Source organism: Scyliorhinus canicula, chromosome 18 (assembly GCF_902713615.1).
Source record: "Scyliorhinus canicula chromosome 18, sScyCan1.1, whole genome shotgun sequence".
NCBI lineage: Eukaryota > Metazoa > Chordata > Chondrichthyes > Carcharhiniformes > Scyliorhinidae > Scyliorhinus > Scyliorhinus canicula.
The window spans coordinates 27415734-27437612 of NC_052163.1; the positions used below are offsets into that span (position 1 = coordinate 27415734).

Here is a 21879-nt window from a genome sequence, read left to right on the forward strand (position 1 = left end):
ATTAACTACATATAGCACCACTACAGAATGTGAGTTTCAGGATGAAATAAATGTTTATAACATTGTGTCATGGTTAAATGCTGGCTATGAAAGATGAAAGTGTCCCTAATATTTCTACAGGTATGAGGAACAGATCTGTTGAAGATGTTTGCAGAATGTTGTGTATCAATGTGTTATGTGTTCACATAAAAAGGTAATTGAAGCAGTGTAAATTATTCATTCAATAGGATTTTGCACTGGGAATGGTACATTATTATTGATCTTTCACAACAGTGACAAGAACCATAACTCAGGATTGAGCCACAGATAGTATTGAGTGATTTGGGGCAATTGAAAGCTCTCATTAGTGAACCCCATAATTTTAAAGTCGGAGTTTGATTTTTATAATATTGATTTTGAAATATTCAATGCAGCACAAATATCTTGGAAAAATATGACAAATGAACAACATGTCTGATGAAAGTTAATGCTTGCTTGTTACTCACAGAAGCTAAAAATAGATTGCCATAAACAATAATTCTATGACTAGTAATTGTATTTACATGGAGCTTTTATGATAGAAAAAATGCCCCAAATCTCTTGGAAGCTAAGCCAAGGAACGAGATGTTCGGAAAAATGACCAAACACTGCCAAAAAGGTAGGTTTTAACAATGGCTTTAAAGCTGCTGGAGTTCCAGCTGCGAGTGCTGGGCGGAAATGAGTGGGTTTTCACAAAAGGCTTAAAGGCCTGGATAGTCAGAAGATCCAGGTGATTTAGAGTAAAATTGGAGATAATAACATAAAATATTGGAAATACTCAGCAAGTCTGGCAGTGTTTGTGGCGAGAGAAACAGAACTTTGAAATCATAACAATGTTCAAATATTAGGAATGTAATATTTGCTGGTTAGTTGTAGCGTAGCAGATTTGTCTGTTTCTTGGACAAATTATATGGGGCTGGATTTTCCGCCGGGTTCACAGCGGACAAGCAATCAAATGACTTGGGATATTTTCCCCTGCATTCTGTCTGGGAGTTAATAGAGAAAGCAACCTTTTATTCCCTTGACAGACTGCAGCAGCTAGTCATGCAGACTTGTTGGGCAGAACTCATGGCAGATCATATGCCTCTCTTCACTGTAGTGTTCTTTGATTTATGCTGATGTTGAATCTTGATATGGTCGTGTTAACAAAGAACATTAGACTTTGTTTTACAACAAAACTATTTATCACTAACACTATTCTAAAGAATTACTTTAATGTCTAACATTAATAGACTTGGAAATAGTGGTCTAATATTAACTTACACTAAGATACCACAGAGCTACTCTACTATGCAACTGCTACCAACTCCTTACTAACATCCTCTCCTGGAACACATGGTGCGCCGGATCACGTGCCTGCATACTCGTACCATCTGCTGGTCGGATGCTAGAACTACAGCAGTAAAACATATTATTTATCATGCACAGATAATGACGATCTACTCATATTATATACAGATGATAGTCTACCTATCATCACATTCACTACTCCATTTTATCTTAAATTAAAGAGCCAATCATCTTATAAAACCTCACATTTGTAACAACATCACTATTAATTTGGATTATAATTGTAATCCAAGGCTTATTTTCCAATTAAAAGCATCAGTTCAGTTTTTAAACTGTGACAACAGTGGGTTGAGTAACCAAGGTGAGAATAACCTCTTAAATTATGGTTACTTTAAGGTAATTAATCATTGTAAATTAATGTCAATTTTAACATTGTTTTCCCAATATGTCTAAATCATGAAAATCGTTCCTCCATTTGCTGCTTGACTACACATCCAGTAACCTTGTGTTCACGACAGGGTTGTCGTTAAAAGTTCTTCAATTTAGTGTATTAAATTATACATGTCACTTGAAGAACCCTAACTGCAAGATTATTATATTATATTGTGCTGTTATATTCTAGCCCTCTCGCCATAAATGCTAACACTGCACTTGCCTTTTTAACTGCTGAATTAACCTGCATGTTCACCTTAAGAGGACTCCGAAATCCCTTGTGCTTCTGATTTCCTGAGCATTTTCCCATTTAGAAAGTAGTCTGTGCCTCCATTCTGCAACCTCAGACTTTTCCAAATTATATTCCATTTGACACTTCTTTGCCCCCTCTCCTAGCCTACCCAGGACTTTCTGCAGCCCCTTTGCTTCCTCAGTATTACCTGTCCCTCGGCATATCTTTATATCATCTGCAAACGTAGCAACGGGTAGCACGGTAGCATAGTAGTTAGCACTATGGATTCACAGCGCCAGGGTCCCAGGTTTGATTCTTGGCTTGGGTCACTGTCTGTGCAGAGTCTGCACATTCTCTCCAGGTCCTCCAGGTGCTCCAGTTTCTTTCCACAAGTCCCGAAAGACATGCTATGAGATAATTTGGACATTCTGAATTCTCCCTCTGTGCACCTGAACAGGCACCGGAATGTGGCGATTAGGGGCTTTTCACAGTAACTTCATTGCAGTGTTAATGTAAGCCTACTTGTGACAATAAAGATTATTATTATTAACTTTAAAAAATGTACAAGGCTACTCACAAATATTGACCCCTTGTCCTTTGAGCCCGTAGCCTTTTTTCTATATAAATGCAAGTTCTTTATTTATTTCCTTGTCTTGTTATACGTTAATAATACTATCAATGCTGCTCTTCCCCAACTGAACAACTTCAAATACTGAGTTCTGTTATCCATATATACTGTAAAATGTGTTTATTCAACTTTGTGACTTGTCAGACCATTCTTTTGAAGCCCTGCGATGTTCACCTTTTTGACAGGCTCAAAATCGAATTCAGAGATGAAAAAACAACAGCAGAAACAATAGCTGTCATTTCCTAATGGCCTGATCAGGACCATGCCAAGAAATGCATTTTCTGTAGATTCAGTAGAGCGACAGACTCCCCTAGAGTAATGTTCAATCTCCTGAGTGTTATTTGACAAGTATATCACTGACAAATACAATGTTTCCGATAACCTTTTGAGGGTTGCTTTTGCACTTTTACATCCCATTCAAGTGCACCATATATTCTTCATGACCCTCTGAGGATTGTAGAAGGATTAAAGGTAATCTAACAGGTAAGAACATTATGTTGCACATGAACTGAAGCCAAAATTAAATTGCAGCTGCAGTACTCTGGTTTCTTAGAGTTGATCTTGGTCAGACCATCACGTGCTTCACAGATTAAGTGAATTAGAATGGCATGTAGCGGGGAGAGAAATTGGCAGAGTTCTAACTTGTACTCCTCCCAAAAACCTCTTTCTCCTACTCTTTACTGACTTCTCACAGACCCTCAATTAATCTGCGTGAGTTTACCAGTGCACCATTGATGTTGTCCAGTAATGTACCCAGATCACAGCTGGCTGTACGTTCTTTTGCAGAAAGCTGCAGGCATTGCAAGAACAAAAAGTGCATCATTTTTGTTCATTTCATAGCTGATGAACAGATATATGTTAGGATCCCAACTGAGAATCCAGCTATTTGCAATTTGTAAAACTGTGAGGAAATGTTGCTGCACCACAGGAATGATAACGCTGACCTAAGGTATCTTTCATGTTAAAGTAAACATAAATTTAAACACAGAATTAACTACATCAGCAACAAAGAAATAGTTTACAGTAACAGCTACAGCAGTTCTCAAGTAAAAGAGAAAACCTTAATCTCCTAAACCTGCCACTATATTCCAATTAAGCAAACCAATATATTTCAAGTACCTCTCATGAATAAAGTTAACGACTAGGCTTCTACTTGCTTTTCTCTGTGCAGAATATTTGAAGATAGAACCTTTCAGGACCAAACTGAAACACATATGTTCAGATTAGAGTTCTATTACCAACTGACTTTTCAGACAGACTTGGATCCTCCCATTAACTACATGATTTATACCCCAAGCATAAGGCATTGTTTTGTCTCATCTTATAAGATGTCAGTTGACTTGTTTAGACAGGACCAAACACAATACCCCTCATAAATGTTCTAAACCCAGGGGTCCTTCAAACATCAACATTATTCCATTATCTAGCTATCTATAAACAAGTAAATGGTTCTCAAAATCTATGAGCAGAACCCTCCACCTGCAAATCAATGATTATCTTACTTTTACACCTTAATCACAGCTCTAGTTGTCACACTGTCTGTATGCATCTTAACCCAGGTTTTAATAACATTAACAATATAAAATATGACAATTTCTTACATTCATTACACACAAAACCAAAGAAAAATTACCGCACAGAAGGAGGCCATTCTGCCCATCTTGTCCATGCCATCCCGAGGACACCCAGGTGCCCTTTCTAATCCCACCTTCCTGCACCTGGCCCATAGCCCTGTAACTTGCAGCATTTAAGCTGCAGATCCAGGTACTTATAAAAAGAGTTTAGGGTTTCTGCCTCCACCACCAATTCGGGCAGTGAATTCCAGACACCCACCACCCTCTGTGTATAAAGGTTCTTCCTCGTGTCCCTTCTACATCTTCTGCCACTTGTCTTGAATCTATGTCCTGTGGTTCTAGAATTCTCCACCAAGGGAAATAATTTTATCCTGTTCACTCTATCTCTTCTCCTCAATTTTGTATACCTCAATAAAGTCGCTCCTTAGCCGCCTTTGTTCCAAGGAAAATAATCCCAACCTATCAAATTATGCCTCTTAGCTACACGTTTCTAGCCCTGGCAACATTATTGTAAACCTCCTCTGCATTCTCTCCAGAGTAATTATGTCCTTCCTGTAATATGGTGACCAGAACTGCACACAATACTCCATTTATGTCCTCACCAGTGTTTTATAAAATTCCAACATTTTATGCTTACTTTTATATTCTATCTCTGCCAATGAAGAACATTCCAGATGCCTTCTTTACAACCGTGTCTACATGAACTGCTGCCATTAGGGACCTGTGAACTTGTACACCAGGATCTCTCACTTCATTTACCCCTCTTAATATATTCCCCTTTATTGTGGTCTCCATATATTTTATAAACATATGGAAAGAGAAATGTTAATTCAGTGTCACTGCAACATTATGATGCAATGCATTGAATATATTTAAGCAGGAGGTTGTGAAATTTTTATCTTTTACCATATCTGAATATGTAATTATATTAATAATACACAACTTTGTAAATTCAAGTATTTCACAGTGGCTGAAACCAATAAAAGCGTCTCTATTGCTGCTTTATCTGAGTTCCATTATGCAGCTCCAATTGAGGACAGAAGATATGAGCTTCCTGCTTAGGTTACCGCACAAGTTGCATTTACTGAATGAAGCCATTGACAGTTGGTATTGGGAACGTCGAAGCATGTTATTTAATATATTTATTGGCTTTAATACATGTAGGGGGAGAATCTCCAGCTAACTTGCACCCAACGCAATTCCCGCTATATTGAGAGAATTGCGGAAGAGCCCCGAAATGGGATTTGTGGCAAGCGTAAATCGGTTTCCCATTTTTCCCTTTCCAGCTGATGTGATCCGGGTCAACAGGGTCTCACCCAGAAAGAGCGAGAACTTAATCACAATGTATTTGTATTCATTTTAATCTCATTAGTGAGATTAAAGTTGAATGTAGCAGCTTCCCAGTATTTACCACCTCCCCCTCCCCCAAATGGGAAGTAACCCAGGAATGAATTTGGGCAGCACGGTAACACAAGTGATTAGCACTGTGGCTTCACAGCCCCAGGGTCCCAGGTTTGATTCTCTGCTGGGTCACTGTTTATGCGGAGTCTGCACGTTCTCCCCGTGTCTGCGTGGGTTTCCTCCGGGTGCTCTGGTTTCCTCCCACAGTCCAAAGACGTGCAGGTTAGGTGGATTGGCCATGATAAATTGCCCTTAGTGACCAAAAAAGGATAGGAGGGGTTATTGGGTTATGGGGATATGATGGAAGTGAGGGTTTAAGTGGGTCAGTGCAGACGCGATGGGCCAAATGGCCTCCTTCTGCACTGTATGTTCTATGAATCATTATTGGTCCCTAAACATGGGGACCAGTCATCAGGGACACTGAGTGTGAATACAATGACTTAGTATCCTCTCTAAACCTACCGGGTGATGAGGGGGCTCCTTCAGGGGAGATGGGAGTCGAGGGGGCTTGGACTGGGCTGGAGGGAGTTTCCCAGGGTGGGGGTCATGTGGCACGTGCTCCCTCTGTATGCTTGAACACCTTTAAACTCTCTTTCAGCATGTCAATTTCAATGATCTGCCAGATGGAGGTCTTCCCTCAGATGTGTTGGAAACCTTTGAAGTGATTTTATCACATTCAATTTCATTCTCCACAATCTTTTTCAAGCCTCTGGACTTGCTGAGAAGTTTAGAATTGCATTTTTTACATTCAATTTCACGTTTAATACCTTCTACAAGCCTTAATTGGCAGATCCAGGCTATTTTAAAGGAGTGAGTGGCTTTGTTTTTCTTGTAGCTTTTCACGTTCCATGAACTCTGAAGTGCTTACACTTTTAAGCTGGGTTTTTTTTTCTGACAAAAAAACAGAATGTTTCTTCGTTCTGAAGTGCTTCTCAGAAAGAGGTGTTGTTTCGAACCGCATTTTTTTTAACGAAAAGAGGCTGTGCTCTGTCTGAGTGCATGGCACCCTGGCAATGCCAACATTGCAATGCCAGTTTCCACTGCCAGGGGGCAGTGGCAAGTTGGAACTGCCGAGGAGCGATGTCTGAAGGGGGATTGAGAGGGTCCTGAAAGCAGGAGGCGCCCTTAAGGGAGTGGCCTTTGGCAAACTCATAGCAGAGTATTTTTCCTCAATTGTTGGAGGTGGGGGGGGGGGGGGGGGAGGTGGATCTTGCTGGGATTTTGGGGGGAGAGGCTTGCAGAGGTCGGGCATGCTTCTTCAGGTTCCACGGCATGAATCACTCAAAAAACATTGTACTTGTGGATGGATTGCGATCTGGGCCAGGATTCCCCCTACCAGCCGGGGCAGGGGGTCCCGGCGTAGCGGAGTGGCGCCACCCACTCCGGCATCGGGCCTCCCCAAAGGTGCGGAATTCTCCGCACTTTGGGGGCTAGGCCTGCGCCGGAGTGGTCGGCGGCAAGGGCCTTTGACGCCCTCTGCCTGGCGTCGGGGCCGGCCGAAAAGCCTTCGCCAGTTCGCGCATGCACCGGTGCGTCAGCTGCCGCTAATGTCACCACCGGCGCATGCGTGGTGGAGGGGGTCTCTTCCGCCTCCGCCATGGTGGAGGCCGTGGCGGCGTAGAAGAAAAAGAGTGCCCCCACGGCACTGGCCCACCCGCCGATCGGTGGGCCCCGATCGCAGGCCAGGCCACCGTGGGGGCACCCCCCGGGGACTGATCGCCCCACGCCCCCCCAGGAACCCGCTCACGCCACCAATCCCGCCACCACCAGAGGTGGTTGAAACCACGCCGGCGGGATTGGCCTCTCAGCGGCGAGACTTCGGCCCATCGTGCCAATTCCCGGGTGGCACAGAATTCCGGCCACGGTGGGGGCGAGATTTATAGCGGCCCCGGGCAATTCTCAGACCCTGCTGGGGATTGGAGAATTTCGCCCCTGGATCGTGCTGATCTACCCAGTGGAAATAGCACTTTGGGTGGGATTCTCGGAGAATTGCCGGGGGGGGGGGGGGGCGCAATTCACGTGATGCTGCTCCGATGTCGATTCTCTGCTCTTCATGTTGTGGGGGGCGGCCTGGTGGGGGGGGGGAGGGGGTATCCGACTTTGGGGGCGGCGGTGCCCTCGGGGGGGGGGGGGGGGGGTGCCCTCCACGGTGGCCTGGCCTGAGATCGTGCCAACCAATTGGCAGGCGGTCTTATCCCGGTGGGGGCCTACTTTCCTCCGTGCCGGGCCCCTGTAGCTCTCCGCCATGTTGTGTCGGGACCGGCGCGGAGCAGGCAACCCATGTGCGGACACGCACCGGCTGTAGCGCGCATGCGCGGACCTGCAGCGCCCGTATTGGCAGCTGGAGCAGCGTGAGGCTCTCCAGTGTTGGCCCCCTGTGCGGCGCAGGATCGCTGATCCTAGGGGCCAGATGACACCATCGTAAAAAACTCTGGCGTTAACGACGACGTCAACACTTAGCGGCAGGATCAGAGATTCCCGCCCCATGTTTCCCACCGGAGACTACACCTGGAAATTCATTGGGAGAATTCCGCCCGCAAGAGTTTCCATTTCCCACTGTTCTATTCAAATCCTTGTGTTTAAATCACAGAATTCAATTTGACTGTTTTGCTTTTTCCATTTGCAATTTTACTCTAAACGATTTATGGATCTGCATCCCTAAGCCACTGTTACGTCAGTCTCAGCCACACCATTTAATTAATGCTTCCTTTTTCTGCTCTTTTCCCAAAATGTGCTGGAGTCATTCCCATTTCTTTACATTAAACTGTCAACCCTTACTTGTTAGTCCTTCTGAAAAGTTCTGCATTCTTGCCCACAGTTTGTGCTCAGGAGTACAAAACTGAAAGTAAATGATTCAGAAAGTGAACAGGTAAAAAAGACCATTTTGATTTAATTGTTTCATATTGAGGCTGGTGAATTAGTGTAATTGACAGTGAGGAGAGGTGGTGGAGATTGATTGCACTGGCAAAGTCAAGGGAGGATTAGATTGTGGTCTATCTGACTGATCCCAGTGTTGAAGAAACTTCATGTTCCATGATACCTGTCATATTGCTCTCAGAGTTCTTGTCGGTTATCCAATTCTCTTGTAAAGTGGGACATACAATCAGCAACCTCTACCTCTCTTGGCAGTACATTACACACATTTGCCACCATAAATAAGTTAAACCGAGGATATATTTTCAGTCTTCCTCTATTGTGTTTGCGGCTATATATCATTTATTATCTGCCTCTGCCAAAAGCAGTTAGACGAATGAAAATTTAAGATTCTCCAGCACAGGAGCCTGGGACACATAACTGCCCAATGTCTTTTAACTTGAGATTTACCTGCACCGAATTCTTATTTGCTATCCCTTAACCATCTACTACTGCATCTACATTCCCATGAATCTTTTATGCCTTAATTTTCATAACCGTGTGGTGTCTTGTAATGTCTATGGCGCGATTCTCGCAAAATATTTCTAAGTTAATTTCTGGCATTTTCTTCAGGGAGGGCTGGCAAGTTCCCCACCACTATTCAATGACATTTAGTCACGTATTTGAGTCCTGGGGCGTTCCTCACCAGTTTAACCCACACTTAGATTTTTTTTTAGCACATGGGAGCAGAATTCAGAGATCGGGCTGCCATTTTGAAAGGGTGCCCCGATCTCTAAGTGAGCTTGTGGGTCCTCCACACACTCCCACTCATGGGCAATGTCACCCCCCCCCCCCACCCCAAGGGGTCCCTGGGGGTCCCCCCACTTCAGGCCCCCTTACAGCACTCCCCCCCCCCCCCCCTTATAGGACTTCCACCCATCAACCCCAAACTCCCAGAGGCATCTACTTACCTTCCCTGCACACCCCCACCCTTCAAACATCCCCTCCACCCTCATTTCATGGGCATGGCCTTCCCAGCCCGAGCTGGCTGGGGTTAGCTGACCAAGTGCAGCTTAAAGTGCTGCTCGATCTTGTTAGCAGGGGCTGGTGAGCGAGGTGCTGGCGAATCAGCTGGCGAGGCTTCATTTCCGGCGAGAAGCCCATGGGGCCTTGTTAAGTGGGCCAAATAACGTTGAATAGCGTTGCCAGCTTCGCTGGGCTGAGCGCCGAGAAGCCTGCGGCAATTCCCGCGCTTTCTACAACACTTAGAAATCTTCCTGGAGAATCGCGCCCTAAGTGTGGGCTAAACTAGTGAGAAACTCCCCCGGATCCAAATAATGATCATTGGATAGCGGTGGGGAACTCACCGGCAGAGCTGCCGGGAAACATCCTGAAAAACCTGCCACAAACTTAGAAATTATTCCGTTGAATAGCACCCACTGTAACTTTTTCAAAAAAATTCCAATAAGTTACCCAATAGTGACCTGGTGTTGTCGAGTACAGATGCTTGATTGGACCATCCCTTCCTAAGTATGCACAAATTTCATCTTGTACTATAGACTCAGAAATCTGCCCATACCTTAAGTTAAGACTTTTTAATAACGTTCTTCTGGATAGTTATCTTCAGTAATATCTCTTTCATATCAATTTAATATACCTTCCACTGTGGAAGAAAACTGCTTTGGTAATGGTCCAAATTTTTGCTGTATGATTGATTTCCAATCTATGTTTGTGCATCTTGTATAAAAACGTGGACACATTTTAGGTATTAAACTAATGAAGTACGTAAGATCCTCGTGATGAAAAGCTGTCCCGCTGTCCCTGATGAATGCATTGATGCATTTCCCAAAATCATTCAAGAGACCTCAGGTGATTCTTAGGTTCTCTCTCCCAACCGATGTAGTGTAATAATAATAATCACTTATTGTCACAAGTAGGCTTCAATGAAGTTACTGCGAAAAGCCCCGAGTCGCAGGCCAGTACGTGAATTGAACCCGACTGCTGGCATTATTCTGCATTACAAGCCAGCTGTTTAGCCCACTGTGCTATCTGACTGTGGTGAATTTTTCAGCATGAGTTGCTCCTCTTTGCTGCGGTGTTTGCCAGTACCGAATAATTGGTCCCGCCTGGTCAGCAGTGTCAGTGTTTGACACGCCAGTGACAATTGTTAGACCTGTGTTCTTATAACATTCATTTTTTTTGCAACACTGGGCAGCAGTGTTTTTCAAACTTTTTTGTCCGGGACCCATTTTTACTAGGCCAGCTTTCATGGTCCATGCTGGTCAGCCTTCGCTACCCACGCCGCCCAAACGTCGCAACCCACCATTTTCACTCACCTTTGATGAGATAGATGAGCCAGCTTGGTCCTCACGATCTCACTTGCTTTGTCATTCAGTATTACATTTCTGATAATGACTTCAGCTGATTATTTAAGACCTCACTGCATCCTTTGAAAAAAAGTCAAGAGATTTGTCCTCGAACTCGCCAGGCGAGTCTTCAAATGCCTTTGAAAATTTTAGGGTTTTAAACTTTCATTTGCCAGTGTTTCGCTGCATATAATACACATGAACTTTGCATCCTGGCACAATTAAGAAACCTGGACCTCATGTAATCATCTTTATGCTGCTTTGTTCCTGTTTTTAACATCGTTTAATAGGTTGTTCACCAGAGATCCTGGAGTTCACACCAGCAATATTAGCTGCAAAATGGAGGAAACTCTCTCATGCCCAGAGCATGTGACATCAATGTACAGTTCGTTGCTCTCTGCCACCGATTCAGGCAGGAAGACTCGAGCGATTTAAAAAATATATGCTCCTGGGTCAGCACGCTGATGACAGGAGGAGGCTGTTTGCCTCGCTGGGCTCCGGGCCTGCGCACTGCTGAGGGAGCACGCATGCGCGGAATGGCCGGCATTCTGATATCCGGCCGCGGCTGGCATTTTTAAAAGCCAGTCGCGCCATTGGGTCCTACTTCCCACGATCGGAATGCCGCAACGCATGGCCCCTACAATCGGGAACGTCGCGACGCATGGTCCCGCAATCGGGAACGCCACGACACATGGCCCCTCGACCCTCCCGACCAAGATCCATTCACGGGTCGTGACCCTAGGTTTGAAAATGTACAGGATGATCTTTCAGTCTTGTCTGTTTCACAGCAGTCCTTTGAATGCTTATTCTCTTAACTTTGAGAATACAAAATGCACTCATTGCACTTATGCAGTAATTGCAATAAACTTTCCGGAAGCAGTGCAATGAGGAAAATGAATGTGGAACCTGTAATCATTTTTAAGAATGTTTTAGAGTTTGTATCATTTGTAAAGGGATTAATTATAATTTAGGGTATTAAGAAATACTGGTCCATGTGGCTTGGCGCCCTTGATGTGGAAGGAGTACCAACAGGAAATAATTTAAGACCAGGGGCCATATGGCTGGCTGACACAAAGGAGAGCTGGAGGCAGAAGGTGACCAGCTCACAGATGCAGGCAAAAGAAATGCTGCAGCAGTTACCAAACTCTTTGTGTCCTCAAAAAGGTCATTTTTTTTGTTTGGCAGTAAGAAGAAAAATGGAATTCCAGAAGCTATTGGGGAAGCAATATACAACTGAGCCAAAAGAGACTGAATCTTAAAAATACTACAAATAACTCAGGCATTTGCAAGAGATAAGATTTTGGATCAGAAGACCAGACATAAATACCAGACTGGGTATTGTTGGTTGTTCAGTTATAAAAGAACTCAGGAAACCTATGCTTCCGGACTGACGCGGCCCAAGTGGGGGAGGTTTCATAGTTATTGCCGTGTAAGTGTTCACTCTATCCAGGGACCTTGGATGTAATGTAGCTGCCAGTGAATGTGACTTGAGGACTGAATCAATTGAGTTGGATAGTGAGAGCAGAGGCCAAGTGAGAAAGAATGTGAAATTGCACAGGGTGCTACATATGCGCAGGGATTAATGCAGGAGCTTATGGTTGCCTAAGTAGTATCTTTATTGTAACAACTATTTAAAGTGAAATTTGTCTTTTATGTTTGAACTATCACACGCCACGTAATTTGTGTGGCTTCTGATTCGTGATTAAATAAAATCCACAAAAAATGGAATGTTGTTGGTCATTTCTATCAGAAAATTTAGTTATATTGGTTTACTGTTTCCCCACAAGTATCATAACACCATGTAAGATGCAAAAGAAAACATTTTCTATCAATTCCTTAGACTTTCCGAAAATCTAATGCTTTGCCACCTCATCAATCTTGGGTTTTGTAATGATGAACATTACTTTGATAAGTTGATTTGGAGAAATGGACAAAATAGTTGATGGTTAACGACATTCTCTGAATAAATCAACACATTGCAGTATTTATTTATTTTTGCTGGGATACATTGCTTCTGCCGTCACAGTATTAATGTCTGATTTCTTGACGTATTCAGTTGAAAAATTTGTACTGGGACGAAATGTTCATTTGCACTATTTGGGTTTAATAACTCCTGCTCTCAGAAATATAAATGTGCTACTTGAGCCCTGTATATTAGCCATGAAAATATTTGGTTACGTCCGTAGATCGCCAATGACTACAGTTTCAGTGTGTCCACACTTATGCATTGCTAAACACAACAGTGCTGTGTGATCCATTTACCAGTTACCACTACGATTGATTACTTTTAGTAACAAGCTGAATATGTTCCCGTGCATTTTTGAATTCCGAGCCAGCTCAGGAGTTGAACCTGGAATCTCCTGATTCGTAGTCAGACGCGTTATCCATTGCGCCACTGGCCCATAGCGCTAGTTCCAGTGCATTTTTGAATGAAAGTTAAGTCGGCATTGTGGCACAGTGGTTAGCTCTGCTGCCTCACAGCGCCAGGGACCCGGGTTCAATTCCAGTCTTGGGTGACTGTGCGAAGTTTCCACATTCTCTCTGTGTCTGCGTGAGGTTCCTCCCGGTGCTCCGGTTTCCTCCCACAGTCCAAAGATGTGCTGGTTAGGTGGCTTGGTCCTGCTAAATTGCCCCTTATTGTCCAGGGATAGGTTGCAGGGGTGGGGCAGGCACTTTCAGAGGATCAGAGCAAACACAATGGACTGAATGGCCTCCTTCTGCACTGCAAGGATTCTTCTATGTTTCTGTGAAAGATAAATGACACACTGGCTGCATCCTGCAAAGAATCTGTGGCTTTCAACTCTGCAAGGGTCCCTCAGATAGGCTGATGAGAGCATTGTGACATGATATTACTTGGCTTTTCTTGACAACCCAGAAATGAATCTTACATATTGTAGTGAAACAGTATTTACTCTATGGGAGTGATTCAGCAGACTAAAGTTAAAGTCCGGTTTCGGACACGTTTGGTGGGGAGTTTCACGATGGCTATGTTGATGAGATTGCAGCCCCTATTCAACAGCACATAGTGCCAAAAATGAGTCCCCACGAGATTCTCAACATTACTGGCTCCCTTGACATCTGATTCGCTGACCCGCGCCCCAGCTGCTCGCCGCTAACAAGGTGGAGTTGCTTTTAAACGCTCCCTCACCATTCACTTCCAGTCAACACACAAGCATGGCAGCGCGATAACCTGCTCCTCGCTTTGGGGATGCCGATCTCACAGGGCTTCTCAACGCTATGGATGAGAGGTGAGGCACCCTGTTCCGCCAAGGAGGTCGGAGGACCAGCAGCAGGGTGGGCAATGCCACCTGGGAGGCAGCGGCAGTGGCTGTCAGTGCAGGCATCATGACAAGGAAGACCACTATCCAATATTGCAAGCACATCGGCAACCTCCAACGAGCTGCAAGGGTAATTTACCACCTCTCTCCTGCCATCAGTTCCGCCAACCACCCTTCAAATTCACAAACAACCACTCCCCCCCCCCCCCCCCATCCTTGTCTGACACCCCATTGAGGGCTCCACCCTTCCCCTCCCCCCCCCCCCCACCCCACCAGCACTGGGGCAGCAGCTCCGGTATCCTTGAGTTGTATTCCGTAAAATGGAAATGACTACTCACATCCGCTCAGTAGCCTTTGCGCTAGCTTCATGTTTTTGAAAAGGAATACGGAAGGCACCCATGTGATTCCCGCTCGGGAGTCGGGTAATTCCCGGGAGGTCACTGCTTTCAATTTCAATCTCATTAGTGAGATTGAAATGTATGCAAATTAGGGTTAATGATATTCTCCCCATTTTTTGGGCAAGATCGGGAACTCGCCATCAGGAACGGGCTGGGTGAATCGCAAAATCGCCCAGCGCAAATCTCGACCTTTGTCCTCTCTCGCATTCACCTGGCTTGCCCCATCCGCGGTCATTGAATTGCGCCCTATATCTTTTATCCTTCAATTTGCCTTTGGTTGTCCAGTCAAATTTTAGCAACTATGTCATGCCGTGGTGTGATGGTGTTTTCCTTTGAGATGTGGTTATGCTGTCTTATTGTGACATTCATGCTCCCAGACAGCTTCAAATATGATGATAGCTGAAGCAGATTTTAAAATGAAAATCTGGAGAGTAATTTTCTACTTCTGTTCAACAGGACATTTCATAGATGTCTAGCTAGCGAGATATCTTGTAAATTCATTGCAACGTTTGTTCAGTGGATTGCATTCTCCAATAGTGATTTATTATCTTTAAGTATTACTGTTGACAGTTTTTGTGGTGAACAGAAAATTGGACAAAAATATACAAACTATCTTTGTTAGTGCTATTCTCAAAGTAGGACAAATACACAAAATTAAATTTCCCACTTATTTCACTAAGAGCCCCTGATAGTCGAAGGGTCATACGCTATGAAGATTCTTCAGGCATTATCTTTCACGATGCAGGAAGCTCAAGTACCACATGTCCAATGTGCTTTTGCAAGCACCACTGTTATCAATCACTGTGAACAGGATACGATTGCCATTTCAAAAGTGGATGCGTCAGTCAAGTGGGTATGTGACTTGGTTATAGGCTGTAACCAAATATCTAATATTATGCAGTATACATTCCTGCCACTATTTAAATGTTTTAGCCGTTGGTTAGGATGAATTATAAAACAGCAACTAAGACCAGAAATCATTAACTAAAATAAATGAACATAAATACTCTTTAATTTTTTAAAATATAACTTTAGAGTACCCAATTCTTTTTTTTCCAATTAAGGAACAATTTGAAATGAAATGAAAATGAAAATCGCTTATTGTCACGAGTAGGCTTCAATGAAGTTACTGTGAAAAGCCCCTAGTCGCCACATTCCGGCGCCTATCCGGGGAGGCTGGTACGGGAATCGAACCGTGCTGCTAGCCTGCTTGGTCTGCTTTAAAAGCCAGCGATTTAGCCTTGTGAGCTAAACCAGCCCCTTTAGCGTGGCCAATTCACCTAAGTTGCACATCTTTGGGTTGTGGGGGTGAAACCCATGCAGACACGGGGAGAATGTGCAAACTCCACATGGACAGTGACCCGGGGCTGGGTCTTTGGCGTTGCAAGGCTGCAATGCTGACCACTGCACCACCGTGCCGCCCCATGAATACCCTTTATTGATGATAAAGGATGCGATTCAGCCACCCCGTTGCGCCTGACGTGGATCCGAGTGCAACGGGTGAATCGCATGCAAGCCCTTAAATCTGACTGTGCGCTGGGGCAATCGTGGGTCACCCTGGTTGGACCGCCCGGCACAATCTGGATTTTGCCCTCGCTTGACGAGACCCAGATCTGAATATTTTAAATGAACCTAATGACTCATTTAAATACCCAAACACTGGATTCAGCCAGCGCTCAGGACTCACCAGCCTCGCCTGGGAGACCTTACCAAGGCGCCATTTAATATTGGTTCACCCAAATGTGGACCAGGCGTAACGGTACTTGGGGGGGATATCCCAGGCGATTGGTGACGCCCAGGTGGTCGGGGACAGGGTAGGGTGGCACTGCCAGTGTACTAGGTTGCCAAGCTGGCAGTGCCAGTCTGTCCAACTGCCAGGTTGGCTCTGTCAGGGCTCAGGCCGGGGTGGGAGTTCTTGCCAAGTAGAGAGGGAGGTTTCCCGGGGGTTTCCATAATGTTGGGGGGGGGGGGGGGGCAAGTGGAGGGTCAAAAAGTGTTGGGGGGGTTGCCTGAAGGGGAAGGATTGGGGCTGCCAGACAAAATGGTGCCCCAACCTGCGAGGAGCTTTCCTGTTGGTGAACTTCAGAAAGCCCTCGAAGTGCAGTCAGGAGGGAGAAACTCCCCAAGGCCAAGAGAATGGCAAAGTGCTTCAGATAATGGGATGTTTCTTAGCACTGCAGCCGCCGATGAACACCCCCGCTAAATGCGCTATTCAGAGGACCTTAACTTCAGGCTTTTGAATCGTACACATTTTACAGTGAACTGTACTGGTCAACTTTCTGATCATGGCTAGGGTTCTCCTGTCCTAACAGTGGTGGGCGTAATGGCAGCTGGAGGTGGGACAATGTGGTGGGAGCTGAAAAACCGGTTTGACGGCAGCTTGCAATTAAAGCAGGAAGGTGCTCTCTGAACTGCCATGGCAGGTCCCATTCTTGCCAAGGTGTGAAGCCATTTTGTATTCCATTAAGGGATGCAGGTGAAGCCCAAACCGAATTGTCCCCCACTCACCGCCCAAATATCTGCGCTGCTCGCGCGATATCATGCCGATCTGGAAAACATCTGCCGTGTGGGAATATCAGGACTCACCTGGAAGAAGGTCTGGAACAGCTTGAGGAGCATGAACGGTGGAGGCCTCCAACAATCTTGGAACACCACGTGCAGCAGTGGATGGGTGGAGTAGCTACCATGTGAGTCTTCACTCTGGAGGAGCTTCAAGGTCATTGATATTTGCTCCGCAGAAGCTTCCAGGATGTGGATCTCTGTGCTGCAGGTGGTCAGCTGCATGAGATACTGTTGGGTGGCAATAGTTTGTGCTGGCAAGGAATTAGAAGGGAATGAGTGGAATGAAGAGGAGGAATGTAGTGGAGGTCTAGAATGAGGTGGGGGAGAGGTTGGGGTGGAAGGGGAAAGAGACAGACACTGCAGGGGTCATGGAATAGGAATGGTGGTTTATGGAGCAAGAGGATGGGAAGATGGTGTGCAGCGGGGAAGGGGGATGTGTGCAGATGTAAACAAGCATGGAAGTTGGGAAGACAAGATAGAAGTTCAGAGGAGGGTTATGTAGTGTAAGCGGATGAGCCCTGGGGGACATACTGAGGAAATTGCAAACAGGAAGGGATGGTGAGGGTTAAAAGGGCCAGTGGGAGCTGGTGGGGGGGGTGCTACGGTTGGTGAGGATCCAGCGATGACTGGTGAAAAGACGCTGAGTGTCATTGGAGGGGAAAATGGATATCAGACCGGATTCTAGGGTACGGCAGGATGAGCAGGAGAATGTCTGTTGTCACTGGGTTGGTCTCCTCCGGAAGGTAGGAGATATGGACATCCACATGTATTGGATGTAGGAGGGTTGGTGGGTGACGGTGGGGAGTTCAAAGATCTCCTGAGGAAGGTCAGTGGTTACTGGTGGGGGAGGATGTGGGTTACAGGGGGAGATTGAAGGTGTTGGATTCTACCTGAAAAGTCAGAAGCACCAAGGCCACTTGCAGCCAACTAGAGTCTTGAGGTGGAGACATCAAGATGCACCATGGGAGTTGGATCAGCAGGACTGGGCAGAGCAACAGATCAGCTCTACTGGACAACTGGACAGGAAGCCAAGCATGTAGTTTTGACCACACTATGGCATTTCAACAGATGAGTACTAGAAGGGCAAAGGCTTTGCTTGTGCGGGATGGCTCACAAGATCCCTCCTTCCTTGCATATACGTGATTCTGGGGACATAGACCCAGCCTGGGATGTCTCCATCAAGATGGTGGGACGTTGCACAGGCTTAAAGACTATGAATCCCAATTAAACCACATTCAATCTCATTAAAGTACTTCTGACTCGGACATCGTAGAATGCTCTTCCCCAACAGCCCTCCAAGTGCTGATGAACTTGGTTGATTGAGCCTCCTCCTGTTGCAGACACGTGTCCATGTGGTGACCACCAGAAAGTGAGATCCTCCGTGAGCTGGATCTAATACCCACCAAGGTGCGTGTCTCTGACTGCTGTGCTGTCTCTACAAGTGCATTCCTCCCCGCGCACCCCCCCCCCCCCCCCCACCCCCACCCCATGTACTTGGTCCTCTATGGACTGGATGTACTGCTGGACAGGGCTTCTTCCTCTGGCCTACCCCTCTTCCTCCTGGCACCTGTTAGTGAGGGAGGAGAGAGTGAGCTGCCTCCAACATGGGGGAATGCATGGCCCTTAAGTTCCTATGTGACTACATTATGTCTGGATCCTTACTGGATGGAGGCTGCCCACCGACCTCTCCATCTGGACAAGTTTCCTCCTCTCCCAGCTCGGCTCCCTAGGATCGCCGGGCCATATACTCCTCCCATGGTGGGTTCAAGATGAAGAAGTTGATATTCAGGCACTTTTAAAAACATGGTGCACTTTTTAAAATATGGTAACCGAATATGATACCAGGCCATGTGTCATCTAGCCCACCCTATCGGTAGTGTAGGAAGTGTAGAAGATTTCAGTTTAGACAGGCAGCATGGTCAGTGCAGGTTTGGAGGGCCGAAGGACCTGTTCCTGTGCTGTACTTTTCTTTGTTCTTTGCATGCTGGGAAACCTCCAACTGCTCTGGGTGGCATGGCAACACAATGGTTAGCACAGTGCTTCACAGCTGCAGGGTCCCAGATTCGATTCCTGGCTTGGGTCACTGTCTGTGTGGAGTCTGCACGTTCTCCACATGTCTGCGTGGGTTTGCTCCGGGTTTACTGCACTGTAAATTCTATGATTCTGTGCATTAATAAAACAAATATCATGCGATTTGGTGCAAATTCCCTCCAGACTCCACAATAGGAAATACTCTCAGTTCCCACCCTGCCATGGGATATAGGTCCAGAATGGAAAATCCTGGGATCAGCTACAGCAATGGCTAAAGTGTAGGCTATCAGCCCAGAGATTATACATTCAAATTCAAACCTGGTAAAGTGTAGTTGGCATATCAGGACAAATTGTCTGTGGAAGTTAATGGATTGTTGTAAAAATGCTACTGCTACACTAATGCCCTTCAAGGAATGGAATATGAGTCTAATCTTTGCAGACTATCTTGGTTCCTCTTATTGCCCACAGAACAGCAAGGGAGAGTCAATAATAATAATCTTTATCAGTGTCACAAGTAGGCTTACATTCCGCCTCATGCGGTGATCAAGCTCCTCGAAGGGGTCCTGCCACTTCTTGTGGAGTGCCTCGTGCCCCTCCACCTTACTCACGAGGACCGTGGCCTCCTCCTCTTGTTCAGTGGCCTGCGTTTGCAAAGCCTTGATGGCAGCACCCTGGGTCGTCTGAATCTCTGAGAGCCTTTTGTTCGTTTCCTGCAGAGAGCTCAGTACCTCAGCCTTGAAATCTGCAAAACAGCGCAGGAGAGCAGCTTGCTGCTCCTGGGCCCACTGCTTCCACTCCTCTGGTGCTCCGCCGGCCGCCATCTTGGAATCCTTCCCCCGTTTTTTCTGGGGAGCTGCTGCCGCTTTTTCCCCCTTTCCACTCCAAGTTCGGGTCATGAAATGCGGAGAAAGTCGATCAACGCACCTTCTCCCACCGGGAGACGTCGAAAAAATTCAGTTTTGGGCTCTAAAAAGAGCCGAAAAGTCCGTTTGAAATGGGAGCTCCCAAATGTGCGGCTTCCTATGTCATCGCCGCCACCGGAAGTTCACAAGTAGGCTTACATTAACTCTGCCGGGGGGCCAGGGAAACTAAAAGAGTGAACTGGGGCCACTTTGAGGAGACTGGCTGTGAGGCTTGTCTGCGTGATGTAGTGGAGCACCAGATCAGGGTGAGTGGTTGAAGATGTTTATTGTCGTGTGTGGGAGTTCAGGTGTGTGTCTGATTGAGGGAAACTGTGAGTAGTGTGTGTGTGTGAGAGAGAGAGTGAGAGTACGAGTGAGAGTGTGTAAGAGTACGAGTGAGAGTGTGTGAGAGTACGAGTGAGAGTGTGTGAGAGTACAAGTGAGAGTGTGAGAGTACGAGTGAGTGTGTGTGAGAGTACGAGTGAGAGTGTGTGAGAGTACGAGTGTGTGTGTGAGAGCACGAGTGAGTGTGTATGTGAGAGTACGTGTGAGTGTAAGTGAGTGTGAGTACAAGTGAGTGTGTGTGTTTGAGAAAGAGTATGAGTGTGAAAGAGTCAGAATATGAGTGCAGATGAGTGAAAGTGACTGAGTGAGTGTGCAGGGTGAATGTGAGACACTGTGTGAGTGTGTGGGATGGGTTTGAGAGGGTAAGTATGTGCGTGGGAATGAGTGTGAGTCTGTCTTTCACTCAGTCTCAGCTTTCTCACTCTCTCACCACCACACCCCAAACCATAGACATGCATACTCATCCACCCACATACATTGACCTTCTCACATGCTTGTCAATTTTATTACTTACTCTTTTTGGGACTTAACAATTTATTGCTCTTGCATTGCCTTACTTGTGTTCAGGAAACATTTATTTCCTAAAACCCCAACTTTTATGAAATTCAATTTATTGTTCTGCCAAACCTATCTTTCCAAAATGTTCTCATTGGCCTCTTGTGTGAGGATGATATGCAAATGTAGACCCCAAAACATAAAGATTGGACAAACCTGGACTAGAGGAATTCATTTCTGTTGACTTGGTGATATTTCCTATGGATAAAATGATACAAGATGGTCAGATTTGCCATTTTGCAAGGGTTGAAAATTTTGAACAGCATAAATCTTGTTATGCTAAGTAAATTCGGACAAATGGATTTTTTTGCTGATCAGAGCATTTTTCCATTGCCATGAACCAATTTTCTCCCTGTTACTGTAGAAAAGAAAGCTGGGAAATAATTTGAGTCAGGATGTTGTTGCAGATTTTTCAACGTGCGCATATCCAAATGGTTAAATGTGTCCATGTGTAAAGCACATATGCATTTTATTTGAGCAAATATGTGAAGTATTTGAGCACGTTATAGTAGGTTGAATGTTTGTTTGTTCACTTCCACTATCAATACACTATTGAATTGACACTGGTGGTCTGTGAGACACTAATGATTGATAGATATGCTATATGCTCGTTAAAGCTTTCAGTTTAATAGATCATGGCTGGTGGTCTGGTACAAACTGATTCAATTAGTCTAAAATTAAATTAATAAAATGGATATTTAAAAGTATTTAAAGGCCAATGGCAGCACTGTTGAAAGTTATGCAACTTTTCTTTCCATCAGATTACCCGTACAAAGAACCTGGTTTCAAACTCTTAGTGCAAGTTTGTTTCTTTCTGATTTATTTCTTCTCTGGCACAGATGGGTGGCTGCACAGCTGTTCGAGAAGTCTGAGGATTAGTGACAGAGACTTTGAAGAGGGCTGGCCTAAGCTGCCTTGCGCCTGTCACTGTTCTAAAGTACTGCGCCTCTTATCCTGTGTGTAGGCGGAATACATAGCGAATGACAAACACCTTCTTTGGCCTGGAAGTATGAA

At 45.4% G+C, this 21879-nt stretch overlaps 1 protein-coding gene and 1 non-coding gene across 6 annotated transcripts in view; one reads left to right on the forward strand and one right to left on the reverse strand.

Moving 5' to 3' along the window:
• Positions 1 to 21879, forward strand: part of sdk2b (sidekick cell adhesion molecule 2b) — a 1143109-nt gene that overhangs the window by 159314 nt on the left and 961916 nt on the right. The gene's annotated exons all lie outside the window — the stretch shown is intronic.
• Positions 13123 to 13196, reverse strand: trnar-acg. The gene has a single exon. It is a non-coding gene; the product is annotated as a tRNA-Arg (tRNA).